Source organism: Bactrocera oleae, chromosome 6, assembly GCF_042242935.1.
Source record: "Bactrocera oleae isolate idBacOlea1 chromosome 6, idBacOlea1, whole genome shotgun sequence".
In the NCBI taxonomy this organism is placed as follows: Eukaryota; Metazoa; Arthropoda; class Insecta; order Diptera; family Tephritidae; genus Bactrocera; species Bactrocera oleae.
In genome coordinates, this window is record NC_091540.1 from 36,463,419 (window position 1) to 36,483,990 (window position 20,572).

At 35.5% G+C, this 20,572-nt stretch overlaps 1 protein-coding gene across 5 annotated transcripts in view; it reads left to right on the forward strand.

Annotated features, from left to right (window-relative positions):
• Nucleotides 1-20,572, forward strand: part of LOC106621288 (uncharacterized) — a 186,277-nt gene that overhangs the window by 44,245 nt on the left and 121,460 nt on the right. For 4 of the 5 annotated variants that reach the window (XM_036363394.2, XM_036363411.2, XM_036363424.2 and 1 more), the window contains exon 3: nucleotides 12,654-12,700. The exons of the other annotated variant lie outside the window; for it this stretch is intronic. The gene's annotated coding sequence lies outside the window, so the exon portion shown is untranslated. The remainder of the gene's footprint in view (nucleotides 1-12,653; nucleotides 12,701-20,572) is intronic. 5 annotated transcript variants of the gene reach the window in all.

A 20,572-nucleotide genomic window follows, 5' to 3' on the forward strand; every position in this document is an offset into this window, starting at 1 on the left:
GTTCCTCTGACCATTGTGTGTAAAACTTAACACAACTTAACCAAGATAATCGATCAAGGAACTGTCTTGTTAAAAATCGTTGAAAAAATACAGAAATTTCTAGAACATTTTTACTAAATATCAGAATCTCCGTTCTTCAAACTGACATTAGAGAGTATATGTTGAATATATATTGAGTTAATATTTTGGACAGATAATAAAACTGAAGATATCAATGAGTAAAAATTAGCAAATGATTTCCTCTGATAATGGAATTTGTTTTTGGTCATAACCATAACCCTCAAAAAAATTCATCAAGTATCAATCTTACAGCTGCGAGAACCTTTTATAGAGCAAACCAAGCCTTAATATACATATGTACATATGTATAACAAAGATATAGAGAAATATTCAAAGTATGATTTATTGCAAAACAGCACAACATCCTACCAACAAAATTGATTAGATTTTCTTGCAAAAAATCTTTCAAATCATTTCTGTCAAGTACATTTTACTTAATTCAAAAAGTTGCACCGCTAAATCTTATATCTGCTTCGTCTATGGTATATGCAAATTTTGTGTAACATCGTATTCATAAAATTTGTAATAGTAATTAATCACTGCAACGATTTGCACTACGTCCATGCATCTTCAACGAATTGCTTGCCAAAAACTGCAACTAACTTTGAATTGATTTAACGGAAACTTCCATTTTCACCCACTGGATTTCACGTAGATATTTTTTTTATTAAAAAACGTAAAAAGTAAAAAAAATTCTCTTTAGTCCCCACCTTACCTTCTGGAGATTTACCCCATTGCATTTTTACTTTATCATTCATTTATTAAAAATGTCAACCGCAAATGTTTCATGGCAACCTGACCTACTACTTTTTAGACCAAGCGCTCCTGTGAGACCAAAAACGTGCTGGCGTTGGCACATGTCAGCAGCGCAGAAGGTGGTCGCCGCCCTTGCGGCTAGCAAAAATGGTATGTAATTCGGTTTAATTTTAGCCGTTCACAAGCGTAAACTGTTTAACGGATGTACATACTTACATAATATCCACAAAAAGCGTTGCCACTTTTTCCATTTATCCTTGTCGACTGCACCCAAAACGTGTCAATAAAACTTTTCAATATTCTCTCATTTAGAACCATCATAACAGTTTTTACTTGTTTTCCGTTGAATTAGTCAAATAGTTTTTATTCTTGTTAATAAAATATATATGTATTTCTATACTTATTGCCTAAATGTGGAGTACGGTGACAAGACGACAGGCAGGTCATTTCGTTGTTTTGAAGCTAATAACTTGCCTAAAGTCGAACAATTGGAAGGGCTACAGTAGTCAACAGACGTTAAATTTGGTTGGTAACCCTCCACAAATACGAAAGATTCCTTATCAGAACCTGATCCATTATCGGCGGTTTCGACAAATGAGTAGCTACTTGGGGAGAAAAAGTCATAAGCAAAATTTCAGTTCAAGAAACTAGCTCGCGTATAATTAGTATAATAAATAACTAGAAATCTCTTTAAAACTCTTCGGAATCTGCTCTCGTTGCAAATTGTGACTTGATTTTCCTAAAAATAAATAATTTCAGAACTGGCGAGACTTACACCATCTTTGGTGCAATGACAACGAAGTGAATGTGTAAAATCACAAATTTCAGGTAACTCTAAAAGCACACAATTTATTTATATTAGTATATAAGTTTTAGGAAAAATCCAAAAACAAAAACCTCAATTGCAATGCTGCCATGTAAAATTATGGCAGGCGAAGGAGCAAGCGAACGACTTTTGCATGTCGAATTCCATATTTTGGCAAAACTGCGTCTGCCAGCCGGCGCATATGGGCACATACATGCATTGTAATTGTTTTTTATCAGTGATGTAGATATGGTCAATTATATGTATGTATGCTACAACGGTCTCCTGCAAATATCGCAAATGTGTGCGAGCGTGGGTCTTTTGCGGGTGTAATAAATAAATTACAGTTTCACCGCAATTCGCATAATTCTCCATCAGCCAAACTACATTTTCACTAATATGGTAATATAATATATTGCAATGATTATGCCATTACCGTCATTACCGTTAGCGTTGTGATCTAGCAATTTACGGAGCGCCGTTGGTTCAAGTCAAATTTGGCCCTTAACTACCTGCTGGTAAATGTATGCACACTTATGTGACCAGATGCCCGTGTGTATGTGCATGAGTTTTTGGCATGGTTACATGAACACATTAATATTGGAGACCGGCCAACATCGATGTGAACTCAAGAGATCGCTGCATTATTCACGAGAGATAAGCGCTGGCCAGCGCTAATAAGCGGGGTGTCAGCTGTCCTGGGGACACTAAACTAAATTAGTTATTGAGGTTAGTTTAAATGCACTCATTAGCGTATGGTCACACCAATTTACTCATCCGTATTGAGTAGCACTGTTGCAACGGTAAATGACCTAAATTCTGTCATTAAAAGAAGTGTTCATTTTTGTTGCAAAATTGCTTTTGGAACTCGATGTACATATGTACACAACTATATATAATTTATGAAAACAAACAGATATTGATTAATACATTAATTACATTAAATGGACATTTTGGGAATTAAATTTTAGTTTCACACATCCATGGTATTACCCTACATTTATACCATCATTACATTGTATACCATCAGTGAGGGAGAGGAAGGGTAAATCGATGAAAATTACTTCCCGGTGCGCTGCAAGAATTTTTTGCAGATGTTTTTCTCCAACAATTCACTACACTGCCATTATGAATTTCTAGATAATTGATGTTTAATTTAAAATAATACTATTGCAACACTCAGCGGTCAACATCAGTCAAAAACAAGAATAACGTTAACGATCTGAATAATATGTTCGGAGATTGTAGCGCTGCCTGCATAATAAACCATGTCAAATTTCGTGGCGATATCTTGACAAATGGAAAATATTTCCATAAAAGAATTTGTTGTGAGTTGGCCAGTTTGTATAGCAGCTATATGCTATAGTTGTCCAATCTGAACAATTTTCTCGTTACTACAAAGAAAAATCCATTCGAAATTTGTGTACATAGTCAAATGTACTGTACATGTAATGTGTACTAGTCAAATCAAAAAGTTTTCCATACGAGGACTTAATTTGGACCGATCTGTTTTTATGGCAACTACATCTTATAGTTATATATCCGATATCGGCCTTTCAGACAAAACAAAATTATAGATCGATAACTCAAAAACTGAGGGACTAGTTCGCGTATATACATACATACAAACAGACGGATCAGGGTGCCCGAACCTTTAATCCTTTTCCATTTACTCCCTATGCCTTTGTAATCCAAAAAAAAGTATACATTCATATATTTTTTATTAGAAACCTAAAAACCGTTATTATTCACTCTGAGAAATCATGAATAGACTGCAGTCATATATATTCCAATGGTCGATCAGATTAAATTTATAGAAATCGGACAGTATTTTGATACCACTATAGTTTTTTTGATGTGTATAAAATTATAGTATTTACGAAACCTATTTTCATCTATTTATACTATTTTCTTTACAATGGAAACTAATACAAATTGATTAAATATACTTTCTTATTATATTTTATATGTACATAAATGATCACGATGAAGAGACTAGTTGAAATCAAAAATTAAGAAATCTTATTCAAATTTGGTATGCATGTTTCTTGCACCATCATAAGGTTGGTATTGTAGATGGGCGGACCCTGCCACGCCCACAAAACGCCACTAATCGGAAACCAATAAATTGCCATAACTAAGCTCCACAATAAGATATAATACAAGACTGTTATTTGGTATTAGAAATTGCATTATTAGGTGAAAACACATATCTCGGGATCAAGACCGAACCAAATTTGGAAAGAAACATTAACCTGACATGCTTATGTAACAGTGCGAAAATGGGCGATATCGAATTAAAACCACGCATACAAATCAAACACTAATGAACATATTGAAATAAAACCTTGCAAAAAGAGTGCCTGTCACAATTGGGCCATAACTGTTCAAGCCCCAATATACCGAAGATGTGGACCCCTGTGTCCGTTGTTGACTTTTTACCGAAATTATTAATCAATGTAGGAGATACATAATTCGGATAGAATCGTTTCCTGATAATAATATGTGTGTATGTAAAAAGTGGATTGGGTATGGTAATTACTTCTCTTAGCCCCCAAAGATTACGAACTTCCGGCTGACTTTAAACCGTATATTCAGCCAATATGTGAGCTATCTTAATAAAATTGTGGGAGCGTGTTTTTCTAATAACGGTGCATCTGTGTTCCTTTAATGGATAAAATCGGGTGAAAACTTATCCTAACCCCCATATAACTAATATCAGGATTTTCTAACATCCGGTTCACTTTACTCCTTATAGATTGGTGATGGTCTGTGAGGTAACTGAGTGAAACTCAGGGAGCAGTGTCTCCATTAGCAATATATACAATACTTGTAGTAATGCAAAAAATAGATAAAATCGGGTCAATACTACCCATATCTCCATATATTCACAAAATGATTTTTGTTATTTTTACAAACCTTATGCTGAATATGTCGGTCAGTGTGTGAGCTATTTATTTATAAAATTGTCTGAAAACATATTCTCGAGTATACCTTAACAATGTCCAAAGTTAATGCCACAAACCTAGCCCTTTCTCTGCCCCCAATATACCCTGTGTAGTGATTTCAAACATTCCAGCTAATTGCTATTAATTGTTTAGCGGTGAATATATATGTTATGATTTTCCTAAAACATATTATATATTGAATTTCCATCCTCTGGTTGACGTTTTTCACATCATCTCAATATATTAAATTTAGCCTCTCCGTTTGAGTTTGTATCACATATATCACATTTGAAGATGTTTTTAATATACTTTTAGCTGACACGAAGTAAAATATAAGAATAAAACTAAGTAAGTCCATGACCTACGAGGTCTGTTTAAAAAGTACCGCGAATTTTGAATTTTTGCATGAATGTAAAGGTTTTGCACACAGTTCTCTTCGATTGCAGGGGCATCGTACATCATGAGTTCTTGCCAAGGGTCGTACGGTCAATGAAGAATATTACCTGCAAGTTATGCGCAATTTGCATGAAGCAATCGGCCAAAAATGCTCGGATTTGTAGAAAACAAATATTGGCTTTTGCACCATTAACGCTTTTCCTCACACATCGTTGCTTGTGCGCGAATATTTGGCCAAAAACAACACATTAATGGGGTCGCAGCCACTATATTCCCCAAACCTGGCCGCCTCTGACTTTTTCTTGTTCCTAAAACTAAAGAGGCCAATGAAAGGACGCCGCTATGCTACGACTGAGGAAATAATAACTGCATCACGGGACGAGCTGAACAAGATCCCAAAAAATTACTTTTTAAGTGCTTTGAGGATTAGAAAATAAAGGCATAAGTGCATATCTAGAGGTGATTACTTTGAAGGGGACAAAATATATATTCATGAATAAATAAACACTTACTTACGAAATAAAAAATATATTTTGAACAAACCTCGTATAACATAACCTAATAAAACATTAGGTGCGCAATTATATTCCCGCAGTTATCAATAGATGGCTCCAGCAGTTAGTGGTAATCGATTTTGATATATCCAAAACGTGATAAACTTATCCTAGAAATTTAAAAAAGAAACTGCGTTTTCACAGTAGTGACTTTGTGACTATGTCTCATATACTTTTGGTTGTGCGAATATGTTCGATTTTTTGCCAAATAATATTCATTTGCAAGAAAGTTGATTTTCTTCTTTCAGTCAAAGAAATCGGTGGCTGAAGCACAACCAGAACCGCAAAAAGTTTACGGAAGTGCTGCCGCAAGTGAAACAACATGCCGTGATTGTTTGCGTCGCTTTAAAGACGGCACCTTCGATATTAACGACCCTCCGTGTGAAGGAAGGCCAAAAATCTCGATGAGGATCCGTTTCAGACGCAAGAAGAGCTTGCTTCACCCGCCAAGCCATTTCAAAGCGACTACATACGCTGGATAAAAAGTGATTCTGCTGCAAGACACCGCTTGGCATCACATTGCCTAACCCGTTAAAACCTACCTGGAAACGCTTAAATGGGAACTCCTACCCCACCCACCATATTCATCAGATATTGCACGGTCCGAATATTATTTTTTTCCGTTAGATGGCACATGGTCTGGCTCAGAAGCAGTAACACTAACAAGACGACATCGAAAACTGGCTTGATTCTTGGATAGCATCACAAGATGAATAGTTTTACCGTAATATTAATCGAGCTTTGCCAACAAGATGGGAAAAAGCGACGAAGCATAAAAGAACGGCAGTGTCAAAATTGGTTTGCCAAATTTCGTTCTAATGATTTTTCACTCAATGATGAAAAACGCTCTGGTCGTCCAGTTGAAGTTGTTGACGACCTAATCAGAGCAATAATCGATTCGGATCGTCACAGTACAACACGTGAGATTAAATAGAAGCTTCAGGTATCACATACCTTCTGCTCAAATATAAACGAGACTTTTTCCATAACTCGACAAGGACATGACATATGGCCATACTTTTTTGGTTAGGTTGGCAGGACTGTTATATATTTACATGTCAAATTTGAGCGCGATCTGTCACATAGTTTTTTTTTTATGGCACTATAAACAAGTCAACCTCGAGTGTGTTTTTCGAATTTTACTATGGAAATTAACGTTGAGCAAAAAGTGTTTGTTTGAAATTTTGTTATTCCAATGGAATAAGTGCGACGGACGCAATGAAAATGTTGCAGAAGGCATATGGGGAGTCTTGCCTATCACGTGCACGTATTTTTGATTGGCATAAGTCGTTCAAGGACGGCCGTACATCGCTGGAGAACTTGCCCCATGATCGTCGTCCAGCAACGTCAATAAACGAAGAAAACGTCGAAAAAGTAAAGAAAATTGTGTTGGAAAATCGTCGTGTGACTGAAAGAGAGATAGCTAGTGAGCTCAACATATCAAATGGATCCGCTCATAGCATTATTCACGATGTTTTGGGCATGAAACGTGTGTCTGCTCGACTTGTTCCAAAATCCAGCTCATACGTCTCGTCTTGTACGCGATTATTTGACCAAAAACAACGTAAATATTGTTCCGCAAGCACCGTATTCACCCGACATGGCACCGTGTGACTTTTTTCTTTTCCCTACACTCAAATTGCCGCTTCGTGGAAAGCATTTTCAGTCGATTGAAGTCATAAAAGAGAATTCGAAGAAGGAACTGAAAGCCATACCTAAAGCGGCCTACCAGAAGTGTTATGAAGATTGGAAAAAAAGGTGGCATATGTGTATCGCCTCTAATGGTGACTATTTTGAAGGGGATAAAATAAATATTGAAGAATAATTAACCGTTTTTGTTTTATTGAGCCAGTCGTTTATGTTTGAGCAGAAGGTACATGCATTGAAAATCACTTAAAACAACTTGGCTATGTTCAAAAACTCGATACATGGGTTCCTCACGAACTGAAAGAAACGCATTAACGCAACGCATTAACAGCTACGATTTGCTAAAGAAACGTAATAAAAATTATCCATTTTTAAAACGAATGATAACTGGCGATGAAAAATGGGATGTTTACAACAATATCGAGCAGAAAAGATCGTGGAGCAGGCCTGGTGAATCAGCTCAAACTACATCAAAAGCTGGTATTCATCAAAAGAAGGTTTTGTTATCAGTTTGGTGGGATCATATAGTCCTGATCTTGCACCATCGGATTACTTTTTGTTTCGATCTTTACAAAACTCCTAGAATGGTAGAAATTTCAATAATAATGATGATGTCAAATCGTACCTGATTCAGTTTTTTGCTAATAAAAACCAGAAGTTTTATGAACGTGGGATTATGATGCTGGCTGAAAGATGGCAAAAGGTCATTGATCAAAATTGGCAATACATTACAGAATAAAGTTATTTAATTCCATGAAAAAATTGTCTTTGATTTTTTTTTTAAATTCGCAATTACTTAGTTGCCAACCCAATATAAATATTTTCGAACTTCCGGTTGACTTTATACCGCATCTATCGCTCAATGTGTAACAAATCTTAATGAAATTCCGAAAAACCTCTTTCTAATTATAGTCTATCTTCTTGCCTGTGATTTTAAATAATGGATGCAATACTTCCTACTTTAAATTAAAATATATACGAAAATTCCGTATATAACTTTACCTTGCGAGAGTATAAAATGTTCTTTCAAGGATTCAATTTTAACTTCCTCATTAACTTTACCTATTCAAAACTTTCAACTGCGCGGCTACCCCCTTCAAGGAAATTTTAATTTGAAGCTTCCATAAAATTTCATCAAACAGGCAAAAAAATGTTTGGTTTGTAATTTTGAAGTAAGTGGTTTGAAGTAACCTATCCAGGTTATAATGAAAAATCGAAAAAAAGTAAAAGTGTTGTGCCTGTCATATGAGTGATAAATCTATAAACTACCTAATATATATTTTTTTAAAGCATGATAAACTATTATATACAATATTCAATTAAAAAGAGTTAGTTTATCATAATTGTTGTTTAAATTTCAGTTTTTCGTTAATTCATTTTATGCAAAACATGGAACGTTTCGATGTTTCATAACTAAAAATTGTCTGACCTTGTGATTTATAAGTTCAAAGGACATATGCCAAAGGGAAGGAAAATGGATTCCTTTGAACAGAATATGCGTGTCCGATAGTGTTACTTGATAATAGAATTCTTTTCACATTAAATATTTTTTCAAAATTGTGGTAAGAACCACATTTATTGAAGTTATTCAGCTTAAGCCGAACTACAAGTAGTTATGGTTTGTATTCAGTTTTAAACACACTTCGGCGGGCTCGGTTGCCTCACAAGCGCTAAGAAATATTATTTTTCGTGCTGTAGCCAATCCTAACTCAATTCGACAAAATGAAGATATAAGCCAAACAATAATACACACGCTATCGCTAACTGTCAGATATTTTCCAGCGCGCGTATTTATTTTGGCAGCACAAGTTCTTACTATCCTTACAAGGAACACACCGAGATCTGCAAGCGAAATATTGTATTCACTTGAAAGGGAATTGAATAAGATAACTTTTATAAAGGATCATTGATAATTGTAGCAAGAAGCTATTTGAACATTTCGCAAAAGCACAAATCTTTAAAATGCAGTGAAGTAAAAATAATTCGCAGCGCTTTCAAGCAATTGTGAGCATCGATTTGTTCATACGTACGTGTCTGTCTGTCTATCCAGTCCGAATCTATGAATGCTGCTGACTTTGCAAGTAGTTTTGTGGACTTTAGTTATTATACGTCTTCATGTACTTATTTATATGTATTTCAATGATTATTTAATTTTCTTCAATAAAAAAGTCATTGAATAACACTTGAGTAAGCTCACCAATAGGCAGCATGTCGCATGTCTGACGCTTAGACAAAAACAAATATACCGTAATAATTTAAAGTATTTCCCTTTTCTAAAGCCTTCCCTAAAAAACAGATTTGCCATATGTTCCGCAGTCCTGAAACTAAGAACTCATGCACACAGAGTGGTCAATCGGAATACTCTTAAATATTTATTACACTACTGAAGGATCCCTTCCACGCGTTGCGGTGGCTAAGGTTACATTACATTAATTATAAACTTGTATATATGACCCATGGAATACTTCCAAATTTGAAAATTATTGATACTACTTCTTTTCGATTAGATACATTTGATCCTGCCAACAAGTGTTGTCACTGAAAATTAATTTCATCAACTTCTACATTTTTGGTCGCTAATAAAGCCAGTTATGGTCAAAACAATAAATTTTTACTTCATGCACTGCGTATTTGGTTGCAGTTCTATTCTACCACTCCCAATATTTAGAAATTGTATTGAAATTGTAAACAGTGATAAGACAGCACCACCGAAAACTTCATTGTTGCCGTTTAAATATTGCATTGTTCTGTAAAATGCTTCGACAAGATTTGTGAGCTGTTATGCCCCAGTCTCAATATATAATTGAACTTTTTATCAACACTACATCTATTCCGCTATTTTTTTATGTTAGATGTTGCGTTTGGCTTGTTATGAGTGCCTCTGCGTCGTTCGCCCATAATGTAGCAAAGTAGCCGCAACGCTTTGTAGATGCAACTATCAATGCGATTTCTTACCGATTCCACATGGTGCGTCCTAAAAACACTGCCTTGTTCAGTAATAACAATCAGTATAATCCATAACCATACCTATGTACTTGTATGTATACAAAAATTACTGTACTCTTGCAGTAGCTATGTGTTGTTATTATTAATATTATTATTTTTTTGTTTTGAAGTAATTAAATATTCAAATGATTCTTAAATTAATTTTGAACATATGCTTATGATTTGAAATATAGTTTTTGTGTTTATGAATTGTATTGTCTTTTAACGTAAAGAGATAAAAGTATCCTATGTCCGTCCCCTGGTTCTAAGCTATCCCCCCACCAATTTTCAGACATATCGGTTAAACCGTTCTCAAGCTATAAATAGTGTAGCTAATATGTCCTTGTAAACAGAAAAAACAAAGAGATAAAGTCAGCAAGAGGGTTTCTACTAATATAGTAAATATATGGGAAAACTTCTTGGCCGGTTTTGAACACATTTTTCCACCAAATCCCACCAATGATGGAAGCATGTCTGCTTAATTTCGTAAAGATATTCGGATTGCCGGCTAGTTTCGGGCATTTCCAAATTTTACTGACGCGACGTTATGAGAATATTGAAATTGAATTGACATTGAACCAAATTGCCTAATCTATGGTAAAACCAAAAAACGTTAACTTCGGCTGCACCGAAGCTAAAATTCACTTCACATGTGCAATCCTGTGACAATTATGTGTCAGTCGGTCAGTATGTATGGCAGCTATATGGTATAGTGGTCCTACCAAAACAATTTGTTTGAAGATTGTATCCTTTTTCATTTCTTGGAGAGTAATGCTTGGCGAATCGAAGATAGATAATAATGATGATATTGACACACGGAAATACCTATAAGACGCAATTCGCTCTCGAATGACTAAGTATTTTTTTAAAAGCTTATTTATGAAAGAAATATACTTGGAGGCCGACCATTGTATCATAGGAGTTTAAATATTCGAAATTTTTTTTATGTGCTACACCCATTTCTCTTTGCTTTATCACGGAGACTAGTGTTACAAATGTTCAGTCAACGAAATTGCGTGCAAAATGGGAATTTTTACTAGATATTGGTGAGTAATACCATTCGCCAAACCTACTTAATAAAAGAACACTATTATGTGAAAGATAGACACGATAGCAAATATGTAGCGGGGACAACATTTCTAAGTTAAATAATTCAATGCGACAGTAAGATCTGTCTTAAAAACTAAGTGAAACAAATAAGGAAGCGCTTAGTTCGGGTGTAACCGAAGATTTCATACCTTTGCAACTTGCCAGAATCAAATCCGGGGAAATACCTTTGGGTTTAGGCAAAGCTTGATTTTAAAAAAGTTGTGAAAGAATTCAACGAAATCGTGAATAGATTACAATCAAATATTATGTTATTAACTTATATTATAGGTCATGGAATAAATTAGTTTGATAATTATAAAGGGTATATTGGGGGCAAAAAATGTCTGGGCTAATTGCACGAGCTATTGAATCCATTATATGGAGTATATAGGAGTTTGGGTAATTTGTGCACCAATTTCACATATTTTGGACATTAAACTATAGTACGAATATATCTAATATAACACGTTCAGGAAATTTTAGTAAGATATCTTATCATATTAACCAATATATAGTATACGATATAAAGCCAACCGGAAGTCTGGAAATCTTACCATCTATAAGGTATTGGTAGTATTGACTCGATTCAATCTATTTTTGGCATTACTTCATATTATTAACAGAACAGCCGAGATGAGTCCATGAGCCATGAGTCTCATTAAAGTACCTCACATACCATCACCAATACATAAGGAGTAAAGTCAACCGGATATTTAAAAATTTTGATATTAGTTACATGAGGGCTTGGGAAAATTTTATTCATTTTAGGCACAGAGATGCAACGTTAGGAGAAAAATACGCTCACTCAATTTAATTAAAAAAACTCACATATTGGCCGATATATGGGGTATATGGGGACTGAGGGATATATTTTCCAAAGAGCATTTTCCCAGAATTTCAATTATATATCTCACATATAACTGATATTCCATTTTATATTTATAAAATTGCTTGAAAATAATTTCTCAAGTAATCTGAGAAATGTCAAAAATTAATGCAATCAGCCCTTTTATTTTCATTCCCACAATGACTTTAGTATAATTTTCGCTGACGGGAAGTTAAATATAGCAATAAAACTCTGATCTTCAAAATCAGTTAATATGTTACTAAATTTGTTTGAACTGCATTCACCATTACGTCAAACAATGAAGTTAAACATTTTCGCTACATTTCTTAATATAATATTTTGACAAGACCTGAAGGTATTTAACCGGCTTTGATCTTTGTAAGTTGCAGGAGTAAAAAATGTTCGGTTGCACCTGAATTTAGCCCTTCCTTACTTATTTTACTTAAAAACCACGTAGAAGAATTTACATCTATTTTCGGTATTGATGAACATTTGGTATAGTCCTGATTTGACTTAATGACTAACTTTTTTCCTTCCCTTTTTTCCTTCCATCACATCTACAAAAGTGATTTAGAGTCTCGGTCTGGACGATTACAAAAACGAAAACTGAGTTGTAAGTATGATTGAAAATGATTTATCATTAAAATACGCTAGCTAAAAGTTTAATGTTGTTTTTATGTTTTTTGAAAAGCTAAGTACTATTTTTGTATGAAAAACAATGGAGAAATACTCTATGAATGAGTATCCATAGTGTGTTAAGTAATTACGCACATAAACTTATTGTTTTTGCGGAAATAATCGTTAATTCCGAAATATGCTCTCATTGTTCAAACAATTTCATCCGTCTTTATTTAATTTTTGTTAGCGTTATGGGCTTAGTACTGCAAATTAGTGGTGGCTCGTCATTAGTTTTGATACTTCTTTTCCGCAATTACGTTTAGCTATACCTTTAGATAATGGCATTACTCATAATGTGCCTTTAAACGCTATGCAAATATTTGGAACTTACCAAATCGCCGCTTTTTTCACGCTTAATAATGCAGCAGTGGCTCTTACGAGCAATGCAGCAACAATTAAGCTGTTAAATTTTGCTTTTGCGCTGCTGACATAAATTCCACAGCACTCCATTTTCATCACGGTACTTTTGCACTACACTTTTTCATTTCGCATTTCACATTTCGCATTTCACAATTCATCATTCGTCTTGATGGCCTATAAGCGCCCGACGTTCATTGCAATGTACAATGGCGGGGTGCATATAACTACAAATGAAGGCGCATAAAATATTATCGCTTTGCCCCTTTTAGTCATTCATTCGTTCACTCGTTCACTCATTTCTCATTTTGCTCGCAATAAAACAAATGAAAGTAAAGAGTTAAGAGTGGAAATAGCGAAAAGTAATCAACTCTGCCTGCACCTACTTAATGTCCTATATATTTTTCTTTAAACAAAAGCGCTTACACTGAACTGTGACGCTGCCTTGTGTATTGCTGAATTGCAAAGTTGCATATTTGGTGCCAACGTCATTTAAAAACTTCCAACCTGCAACGCTGATAAAAGCGATTGGCCAACTCATTTCGACATCGGCATCACCATCTCCACATGCCGCATATCAAAGTGCTTTTATGAGCTTTATTTTATGTTTTTGTATATTACTCATTTAATGTTTTCAGCAAATAAATTGAAACTTTCATTAATGCACGCCATACAGCGCGGCTGTGTGCGTATGAATGCAGCAGCAAGTTTTAAGTATATTCGATGTGCACGGGCGCATACACACATACACGCATTTGTATGTGTTTGGTTACAGGTATGGAAGGTTGCTCATACACCCCAGCAACCCCTGCTGAGCCCACCAAAAAGCGCGAGTACTCCAGGCATGCATGTAAAATGTACTCCCAATGGGTCAGACAGTCCTACAATAAGAATCACACTTCTTACGATGTATTTATGGTATATATAAATATATGAATGTAATCCATTGAGCATGTTCTAAGGCAGAACCATATACTCCAACTCTGCTTTCCATCAGTATCTGCTTGGCTACATTTTGTTGTTATATAATATTTCAAAAATTAATGGGATCCACATATCTATACCGAAGATGAAAAACCTTTAGTTCCATGTTTCTAACGCGTCGTGAATTGTACATCGTGTGTTGATGACGATCATTAAAACACGAGCATTGATCATATAGCAATAAGCTAGTGTAGACAAAAGACAGCTGTCCCATTGCAACATTACAGTAGAGCAATTTTTCTGATATTCCAATAGCGTAAAAATACATCACTTGGTCCAATCATTTTCGCAGAGATGTTCATGCACGCACGCACACAAGCACATACCACGCACGATATTATAGTGCGAAAACTCATTTTGCAATGTAAAAACATCACAGTTCGCTGGCGTTGAGTGATGTAAGCGAGCTATCCAAATTGAAATTCTATAACTTCCTTTTGACAGGCAAAATGCTAAACGCTCGAAATATGTTGAGTGAAACCGCAGCAACAATTGTTGACGCTGTTGTCGTTATGGCCCCACAGCTCAATGCTGTCATCGGCGCTCAAGTGCAAAACTTTCCCTATTTACATCTACTTGAACTGGCTGTTGCTCGCCTGGCAAACGCGGCAGCGCATATACTCCTCAAGTCGCATCAGCTCACAGCCAAACATACGCTTGTACCCGCACTCGTCCACACACACGAGCATATATGTGGGTGTGCAGAGCGACGTCTCCCTACCTCAGCAGCTGCTTGTTTAATATTTAATTTTTTCTCTTTTTATACCCTGAACAGGGTATATTAAGTTTAATACTAAGTTTGAAACACCCAGAAGGAAACGTCCGAGACCAGATATAAAATATATAGTTATATAAATGATTAGGGTGACGAACTGAATCGAGTTAGCCATGTCCGTGTTCGCATATGCGCGAAATAGTCCCACAGTACCCTCGATATCGATCTGAAATTTTGCACTCATCCTATTCTCCCAAAGAAACTGCTCATTTGACGGAACCGCTGATATCGGACCACTATAGCTTATAGCTGCCATACAAACCGAATGTTTGGTATCAAGTGTTTATATGGAAACAATTTTCATTTAACGAGATATCTTCAAGAAACTTGGCACGGGTTATTCTCTAAAGCAATGGTACAAAATCCGAAGAAATTGTTCAGAGTGGATCGTTATAGCATGTCTGCTTATCAAAATCAAGTTTTTGTTCGGAAACTTTTTCATTTGTGAAAAGTATTAGTTTCGGTTCAACCGATGTTTACGTTTTTTCATGTTTTTTGCTTTCATTGATATTTTATTATTTCTGTGGATATTTACAATGTTATTGCTGCCGCTGGCAGCCGCAAAATAAATGCCGCACACACACACTTGCATCATGCAATCCATTTGAAGTCAAATGCACATTCGCAACTGTATAATATTTATTTAGTTCGGTTCGTATCAATATACTGTTTCAATACTTGCATTCATATCCTTTATGAGATGCCACAAGTTGTGCTTTTGCAATTGCTCACACTCGCAGACACAAACGAGCATAACTGTATGCATTGCCACATTTGATAGTGAAGTTGCTTTCATAACAGTTACTCATTTACAAGTGTTCCAAATGTATGAGAGTATACATTCACAGTCCAATACAGGAATTGAATATATACAAAAGGATCTAAAACTTATGAACTAACGCACAAATTACAAAAATAAAAGTAAGTGGAAGAAATCTTCTATTTCTACCAAACCGAACTTAATTGACGAATCTTCAATTACAGCTTTAAGGGCATCTGCAGTTAACTTTTTTTTTTTAAGTCGGCATGGTCCCGCCCCTAATAGCTTTAATATGCATATCTCCTAAACCGCTAAAGCTATAATAACCAAATTCACTGGGAGTAAATGTTTTTGGCACCTCTATTGACGGTGTGAAAATGAGTGAAATCGGCTGACAACCCCGCCCACTCCCCATATAACGGTACTGTTAAAAACTACTAAAATCGCGATAAATCAAGCGCTAAACACGCCAGAGACATTAAAAATTATATCTGGGATGGTATGAGATGACTTTATAGCAACCGCGTTTAAAATAGTCAGTGGGCGTGGCACCGCCCACTTTTAGGTGAAACCCCATATCTTGGGATCTGCTTAACCAATTTCAACCAAATTCGGTACATAGCATTCTTTTAATATTTCTAAGTTATAATGCGAAAATGGGCGAAATCGGACTACAACCACGCCTATTTCCTCATATAACACCATTTTCAATTCCATCTGATTCTTTCACTTTCCACTATGCAAATCAAGCAAAAATTATTATATCGGTGTAAAACTTTGCGTGAATAATACGTTTAAAGTATGCCACCTTGTGACCAAAAATTATCTAAATTGAACCAATACTGTTCAAGCCCCTAGGTACTGAATATGTAGACCCCATTGCCTATGTTGACTTTTTACCGAAAATATTGGTCAACATAGAACAAGGCGGCAACATCCCCAAAGAAATCTAAAACGAGTTTGACTTTGCAAGAGTATAAAATGTTCGGTTACATCCGAACTTAACTCTTCCTCCTCTCAACACCCTTTCATTTTAAGAATGCACTGCCGGCTCATAATTCGAAGTTTGATAAGCCGCTCGAGGTTTTATTCTTTGAGTATGAGACCATAAACTCAACGTATTTTTTAATTCTTAAGGGCGTAAGTTCTTAAAATAATTTTTTTGTGTAATATTATACTACTAGTCGCTCTGACTATATATTTTTACAAGTTTTTCATAATCTTGGAATAATTTGTTTAACGATTGTTTGTCAAGAAGTAAGTATCCTTTTTATACTCTCGCAACCTGTTGCTACAGGGTATAATAGTTTTGTTCACCTAACGGTTGTTTGTATCACCTAAAACTAATCGAGTTAGATATAGGGTTATATATATATAAATGATCAGGATGAAGAGACGAGTTGAAATCCGGGTGACTGTCTGTCCGTCCGTCCGCCTGTTCGTCCGTGCAAGCTCTAACTTGAGTAAAAATTGAGATATCTTTATGAAACTTGGTAGACATGTTTTTGGGTACCCCGGTATTGCAGATGGGCGTAATCGGACCACTGCCACGCCCACAAAACGTAATTAATCAAAACCAAATAACTTGCCATAACTAAGCTCCGCAATAAGATACAAGACTGTTATTTGGTACACAGGATCACATTAGGGAGGGGCATCTGAAGTTAAAACTTTTTTTTTTAAAGTGGGCGTGGTCCCGCCTCTAATAGGTTTAATGTGCATATCTCCTAAAACCGCTAATGTTATAATAACAAAATTCACTGGAAGCAAATTTTTTTTAGAACCTCTTCCCACAGTGTAATATAGTTTAAATCGGGTGGCAACTCCGCCCAATTCCCATATAATGGTACTGTTAAAAAATACTAAAAGCGCGATAAACCAAGCACTAAACACGCCAGAGACATTGAATTTTATCTCTGAGATGGTATAAATTGGCTTTATAGGAACCGCGTTCAAAATTAGTCAGTGGGCGTGGCACAGCCCACTTTTAGGTGAAAACCCATATCTTGAGATCTGCTCAACTGATTTCAACCAAATTCGGTGCATAACGTTCTTTTCATGTTTCTATGTCATAGTGTGAAAATGGGCGAAATCGGACTACAACCCCGCTTACTTCCCATGTAACACCATTTTCAATTCCATCTGATTCTTTCACTTTCCACTATGCAAATCAAGTAACAATGATTATATCGGGGTAAAACTTTGCGTGAATAATGCAAAAATTGTCTAAATCGAACCAAAACTGTTTAAACCCCTAAGTACTAAATATGTGGACCCCAGTGCCTGTAGTTGACCTTCTACCGAAAATATCAGTCAATCCACAAAGAAATCTCAAACGAGTATACCATTTGACTTTGCGAGAGTAGAAAATGTTCGGTTACATCCGAACTTAGCCCTTCCTTACTTGTTTGGTATAAAATCTTTATGTGTATTTTCTTAGTTCGAAAATAGTATATTACGACGCATTTTTGGCCAAATGCGTTGTATAGAAATTCTTAATCGAGCATAAGCGGTCTTATCTCACCTAAATAAGTAAATTCTTGGTTCTTAACAAGTTAGTCTTGCATGATAAATCATAGCTTACAAAACCTCTGACAAATTTTATGGCTCATTACACCGTTTTCTTAAAATTATTTAATGTAAAAAGATGTTTCCTAGAAATTGATATTCGGCTCTTTTACCGAACATACTGCGCAAACGAAGTATTTGATGGCTTCGAAGGCGCAGAACAAGCTTTGTCAAAAGTTTTTCCATGTAGTTGATGTTAAAGCTAGTCGGACATGTTCAGAGCGGCGTCAAATCAATGAATTTGAAACATCGGTCATACTCACATCCACCGCGACGATTACTTCCTCTATAAAAACAGTGTGGCTCATCGTATTACCAAAAAAGCTGCAAACTATACAATTATACTTGTATTAAACTGCAATGGTTCACTCTAGATTTAAAACCCGGAACTTAGGAGAGATATCCTTATTTTCGACATGAGAGGGTTAGGGTAAGATATTTATCGATTTATTACATTTTTGCATGAAAGTTGGCACATGGAAGAGGGAAGGTAGTTTTTGTAATAAATTTTTAAAGTCTGATGATGGAATTCGACATATCATCTGCAATGACGTACTTAAATGATACGAGGATGATATTGTGCTAATGTGTTTTACCAACTCTGCTTAGTAAACTGCATAATTATAGTACATAATGCAGTACAAAGGCACTTACGAAGGACCCAATTTTATTTTGTGTCAAATATCAATGAAGATATGTAAACTTATACTCAAGTTAGCAATAACGCTGAGGGAGGACTCGTCATCTGGCTAGTCAGACAAAAATATCCAAATCAAATCGTTTCGATACCTTGATAATTTTGATGTCTAATATATTGTAATATAATGATGTTTTTTTAGAATATCCATGTGGTTACAACAGACATCTGGTTTTCAAGTACAAAAAAAAATTTATATATTTCATATATAATCAAGACATATCTCTCCAAAGTATTTCCTCATTAAAAACCACATCTCTAAAAACACTCGTTACTATCTCAACCTATACCTACTTTAATGGTTATATGTTACAATCAATCGTTAGGAAAAATTGTTAACAACACCTTTTAAGAGCTAAAAAGTTTTGATTGTATGCTTGTAAACTTGCAGTGCATTCAAAATTTGATTTTGCTTGGGGGAAGCTCGCTTCACACTACTTTAGATGTGGCTCTTGTTACATAAATTGGCATTCTTTCTCATCGAATCACAAATATTAGTGTAATGAGTGTAATTTAATTACATCACCGTTTAATTGAATAAATATGCTAATTCCAAAGTATACTTGGGCCATCCCACGTCTCATAATCGCTTTAAAACAACCCCCGAATATATCTGCTCAATTAGCAACAGTGAAAATTCGTAAGGACATGCTGTATAATGTAGCAGCTAGTATCCAACAGGCGATGTAGCGAAAAGCGTCGACTCAGCCAACTATGCCAAAAACCAACTTAGACAACAGGATGTACACACCATTTCGGCAACGTTCCAAATCGACTTTGGCGCTACAAAATGTAGTAGTAGTCACACACTCAACGCAAACGCCTACACACGCGCACTTCGCTCTACACACACCCTTACCTACACACCTACACATATGAGCGTATCATAAGTGGCAAGTTAAATTTGCTGAAGGAACAACAATGGCAAACACCGAAAATAGCTGAGCTTCAGCATTTTGGCACACAGGCATCGCCGCGCTCCTGAACCAAGTCGAGTTAATAGCGGAAGTAGCAGGAGCAGACTTGTGTGCAGCACTTTTATCAACTACTATACAAGCACATGATAACAAGGATAATGCCTTGAATAAATAATAACGTTAACAGTCGTGCACATTAACCCCAAATGAAGTTGACACATCTCAACAACAACATGTAAGAGTACAGTTAACTTTGTATAAAATGTGCGAGCAAAGTATCGTCAACGACACAAGATATTGTTCGAAGAAATATTATATAAGTATGCACACTTGCAATTGACAATTTTGGATTTAAATTTTACTATTTTAAATATCGCAATAAGAGCATATGAAAATATCTATATCAGAAATATTGCAGCAAACATTTTACTTCAACTTTTCCTTTTCATTTCAACAAATTAAAACTCTTACCATATTAAAGAGAGAGTGAGACTGTCGCAACTTCGAATTGCATCGAATTTTTGTAGACTTGAGCAAACTAGATTTAATGCTTACCTTATTTGAAATTTTCGACTTTGAGGATCACGAAAAACTAAACGCGTTTTAATTAAAAGAGACAAATTTTTGGGATTAGGGTTATGCATGGTTTGCAATCTAATATTTAAACTTCAATTCTCAAAGGAGTTTCTGCTTCCAAAATAAATTATAGATACTAGATGTGCATTCAGTAAGTGTTTATGTACTGATAC